The sequence below is a fragment of the Penaeus japonicus genome, unplaced genomic scaffold, assembly GCF_977035675.1.
Source record: "Penaeus japonicus unplaced genomic scaffold, GWHDUDI00000001_assembly GWHDUDI00000026, whole genome shotgun sequence".
NCBI lineage: Eukaryota > Metazoa > Arthropoda > Malacostraca > Decapoda > Penaeidae > Penaeus > Penaeus japonicus.
Window position 1 is genome coordinate 13,085,814 of NW_028234428.1, and position 5,000 is coordinate 13,090,813.

The window sequence follows — 5,000 nt, forward strand, 5'->3', positions numbered from 1 at the left end:
TGTTGAAATTGGACACATTTTCCCTTAATTTGTGCTAAAAGAAAATTCATGATATGAAGAAGAAATGCGGCAAATATCTAAGAGAGAGATAAAGAGAGAGGGATTGAAGAGAGAGAGATAAGAGGGGGTAAGAGGGATATATATATATATTTTTATATATATATATATATATCGATGTAGATATAGATATATATGTATATATACACATATACAAATATAAGTGTATATATTATATACATATATATATATATATATATATACATATATATATATATATATACATATATATATATATATATATATATATATATATATATATATATAGAGAGAGAGAGAGAGAGAGAGAGAGAGAGAGAGAGAGAGAGAGAGAAAGAGTAGAGGAGAAGGAAAGATAGAGCTGCAAAGATAACACAGCCATATATAACAATACCACATTACCAAGAAATTTATGATATAAACACCGTGTATCATATCCACACCTATTTATTGAGTTTTTTTTTCTTTCTTTCTTTCTTTTTTTGAGGGGGGAGGGGTGAGGGGTTAGTCCACATCAATGCAAGACACCTCTCATTTACAACATTTTCCTCTTATTTGCCGAAGTGAAATAATAAAAAAGCTTATTGTTATTTCTCACTAGTGCGAGCCTGTCCGAGAGCTGAGCGTGGGCGTCAACGGGGGAAAGGTTCACTAGGGGCGGGGAGGACAAGGCAAGGAGAATAGATTAACCAAGTAAGTTAATATCAAATGCGGCCAAAATACATCAACAATTGTAAGAAAATCACTATCTTTTAGTTCTTGTTACAAATATAAGAGCAACAGTATCAAAGGGAGAGTAACGATAAAAGTAATGACGATGGTATTAAGAGCCCGTTTCTTCAGAGAAGGTGCTTTGCATTTGTATCCATATTGCAAGGTGTTCAATTCCTTATATATATATATATATATATATATATATATATATATATATATATATATGTATGTATATATAGGGTGTGTGGGGGTGTATGTGGGTGGGTCGGTGGGTGGGTGGATGTAGTGGTACTCGCAAGCAACAGTTAGCAACTGATTAAAGATTTAATCTGTGCGAGATTACTTTTTCTCACTGGATGATCTTATTATGAAGCGATGGTGGTATAGTGGTGAGCATAGCTGCCTTCCAAGCAGTTGACCCGGGTTCGATTCCCGGCCATCGCAATGCATTTTCAGAGAATGTTCACCGAACTTGTTTAGAAGCAAAGGTAAGCGTAAATGTGGAAATAGAGATGCACAGATTTCCAGAACACACGACCTCCGGTGAAAGAGGCATGTTTTCCCCTGAGATCTAAGTTTAAGCTAAGTTAAGGGCCCACTTGTGAGGGATTGAAGAAGAGAGAGAGAGAAGAGTAGGGGGGGGGGGGCAAAAGGGAGAAAAGAAAATAGATGTATACATATGTATACATGTGTGTATTATACACACACACACACACACACACACACACACACACACATATATATATATATATATATATATATATATATATATATATATATATATATATAGTATATGTACACACACAAATATAGACGAACAAGTATTCGAGAGTTGAAGAGGAATAAACATAACGCAGTATTAACACACATGCCATTAATAGCCATACATTGCCTTACATCTATCCCTTACATCTTTTTCTCTTTCTGTTTGTTTGTGTGACTCTTTGTTTATCCATCACAATTATTCCCTATCCATTCATACGAAATTCATACGTACAGAAGCATTCATACCCAGGCAGCACATTTGCATACGGCATTTATTGAGTTGTTATTCGCACTAGTGCGACTCGTTCCGAGAGCCAAGCGTGGGCCTCAATCGAGGGAATGGTTCACTACGGCTTCTGTGCGAAATGACTTTCTCTCACTGGATGATCTTATTGTGAAGCGATGGTGGTATAGTGGTGAGCATAGCTGCCTTCCAAGCAGTTGACCCGGGTTCGATTCCCGGCCATCGCAATGCATTTTCAGAGAGTCTACATCGAATTTGTATCTCGAGGCAAAGGAAATTCAAAGGAAAGCGTGAAAGGGGAAATCAACGTGCACAGATTTCCAGGTCACATGACGTCAGTTGAATAAGGACACACCCTTATCAAGAGGGTACGTATCCCCTGATTAGAGCTAAAACGAAATTAATGGTAGAAAGAAGATCGGAAGTGACCAAAGTTCTCATTTCTAAGATCAACCTGAGTTGATCTTAGAAATCCCCTCTGTGCACTTTCCTAGGAGAGAAAAGAAGAAAGGAGGTGAGGCTGAAGATGCTGGGAGAGGGATTGAAGAGAGAGAGGAGATGGGGCCAAAAAAAGGATCTATATATAAACATATATGTATATATATAGATATATCTATATAGATAGATAGAGAGAGGGGGGGAGACGAACAAGAAATCGAGAGATAGAGAGAGCTATGAAGATAACGCAGTATTAACCTATTGCGGACGTGGGATAGATTTGCTTGCCCAGTCTCCAGGAGGGGTTTTATTTCAGAGCAAGGCAGCTTCACACAACATACCTTGACTTTTCCCAGTTACTCATAGTAAGATTAGAGCCCTCTTTCTGTGTGTGTTTTATTGTATTGCGAGACTTATTTGTGTCATATAACAGGCTCTATTGATGCTGCAGTTGACTAAAATCGTCCATATCAGCTCATGATTTTCTTTATACTCAGTGTAACAGAAGTTTTGCTGTTTTATGGGAAAACAAAAAGCAACTTTATTTTTTTCGCATTTGTGTACTGTCGTGAACGAATACGAAACATATAACAATCCACAGTGAAAAACATGAAGAGTTAGGGAAGAGGAATGAATCATGTGCTTGTGACTGTGAGTGCCACAGTAAAAGGCATCCCTGCTGGCACAGGGGTACATTGTAGACACTAGGCATGGTTTGAGTCACTTCCTCTTCTCGTTCTGCCTGCACCTCCTTCATCGGCGGTACTTTAGAGCAAGAACTCTATAACGATAGTGCTGGCTAGAGACCATGGATGGATGCCATTCAAGGCTTTCTCTCCTGCTGGTGCTAGAAGAAACGGTGCCATCTAGGTTTTGGATGTTAGGTGAAACCCAATTTGCCTAATATTACGGCAATTATAGTAATTGTGACTGCAATTGTCATCATCACTCATTCATTAGCACAATAGAATAATAAAGTGATCCACAATCTCCGAGCGTTATTACGCCTGTCTTCAGGCAAAAGCTGTGTCATCTGCCATGACACCTGTCAATTAATAGCTATACAATGCATCACCAATACACATACGTACAGACGCATTCACTCCTAGGCAACACGTGCATACGTCATTCTCACAAGTGCGACCCACTCCGAGAGCCGAGCGTGGGCCTCAACCGAGGGAATGGTTCACTACGGCTTCTGTGCGAAATTACTTTCTCTCACTGGATGATCTTATTGTGAAGCGATGGTGGTATAGTGGTGAGCATAGCTGCCTTCCAAGCAGTTGACCCGGGTTCGATTCCCGGCCATCGCAATGCATTTTTTGAGAGTCAAATAAGCAAAGGGAAGCGTAAAAAGGGAAATCGACAGATTTCCAGAACACACGACCTCCGTTGAAAGAGGCATGGTTTCCCCTGATTTCCAAGTTTAACCTAAGTTAAAGACCCTTTGGTGCACGTACCCATGAGAGACAAAAGAGAAGAGAGAAGTGGATGGAGATGGAGGGTGAGGGATTGAAGAAGAGAGAGAGAGGAGGGAGGGGGGCAGAGGGAGACAAGGAAATAGATGTATACATATGTATTTGTCTTACACACATACACACGCATATATATAGATAGATAGATAGATATGTGTGTGTATATATATATTTATATACATATATATGTATGTATAGGGGATGGAGGCGAACAAGAAAAAATGACTTTAAAACTCCTTGCTTAGTAACTAACTTATATTACTTGCTATACTCCTGATAAACATATATTGTGTTAAGAAAACTTAAAGAATAAATTATAATGAATAATAATATGAATAGATCGTAAGAATATGGTAATAAGCAGTGAATTATAATGACGGTGATTGCAACAAAGTTAAAAATAAGGACGTCCATGTACATATGAATACTTGAAGGAAATATAGACGTAATCTATTAGGAACAAAAGGATAATTTGATTCTTTAGATCATACTTGACATCGTTTTTATTTTACTCAGTTTGGGTTCCGTTATGCACCCTGCTCTGGAACAAAGCTACGTAACAATATGCAAACAGCATTCTCACAAGTGCGACCCACTCCGAGAGCCAAGCGTGGGTCTCAACCGAGGGAATGGTTCACTAGGGGTTTTGTGTTGAAATTAGTTTCTCTCACTGGAGGATTATATTGCGAAGCGATGGTGGTATAGTGGTGAGCATAGCTGCCTTCCAAGCAGTTGACCCGGGTTCGATTCCCGGCCATCGCAATGCATTTTCTTAAAGTCTACAGGCGAAGGAGGTACAAAGGGAACCATAAAAGTGGAAAATCAACACACGGCTTCAGTTAAATAAGGACACACGCCCTATTAAGCGGGCACGTTCCCCCTGATTTGAGTCAAAAGAAAATTAATGATAGGAAGTTCGGCAGAGACCTAACTCCTCATTTCTAAGATTAGCCTGAGTTAAGGACCCCGTCTGTGCACGCTCCTAGGAGAGAGAAACAGAGGGAGGAGAGGATGGAGATGGAAAGAGAAGGAAGAGGAAAAGAGGAGGAGGGGTAGAGGGAGAGAAGGAAATAGATGTGTGTATACATATAGAGAGAGAGGGAGGGAGAGAAAGAGTAGAAGGGATGAAGACGAACAAAAAATCGAGAGAGAGAACTATAAAATAACGTAGTATTAACATCCATGCAATTAATAGCCATACATTGCAACACCCCATTGCAAGGAAGTATATGTTAAAAACACTGTGTAACCATATTTAGAATAGCCCCTTTGTGTCTCTTTGAGTTCCCCGCATCTCCCTTACATCATTTTTCTGTTTCTGTTTGTCT

General features: G+C 39.3%; 4 non-coding genes across 4 annotated transcripts; all 4 read left to right on the top strand.

Annotated features, from left to right (window-relative positions):
• The first annotated feature begins 1,122 nt into the window (after positions 1-1,122).
• On the top strand, positions 1,123-1,194 carry TRNAG-UCC (transfer RNA glycine (anticodon UCC)). The gene has a single exon. It is a non-coding gene; the product is annotated as a tRNA-Gly (tRNA).
• A 720-nt stretch (positions 1,195-1,914) lies between these two features.
• Positions 1,915-1,986, top strand: TRNAG-UCC (transfer RNA glycine (anticodon UCC)). Its single transcript has one exon. It is a non-coding gene; the product is annotated as a tRNA-Gly (tRNA).
• Positions 1,987-3,438: 1,452 nt separating this feature from the next.
• On the top strand, positions 3,439-3,510 carry TRNAG-UCC (transfer RNA glycine (anticodon UCC)). The gene has a single exon. It is a non-coding gene; the product is annotated as a tRNA-Gly (tRNA).
• An 852-nt stretch (positions 3,511-4,362) lies between these two features.
• TRNAG-UCC (transfer RNA glycine (anticodon UCC)) lies at positions 4,363-4,434 on the top strand. The gene has a single exon. It is a non-coding gene; the product is annotated as a tRNA-Gly (tRNA).
• Positions 4,435-5,000: the final 566 nt, after the last annotated feature.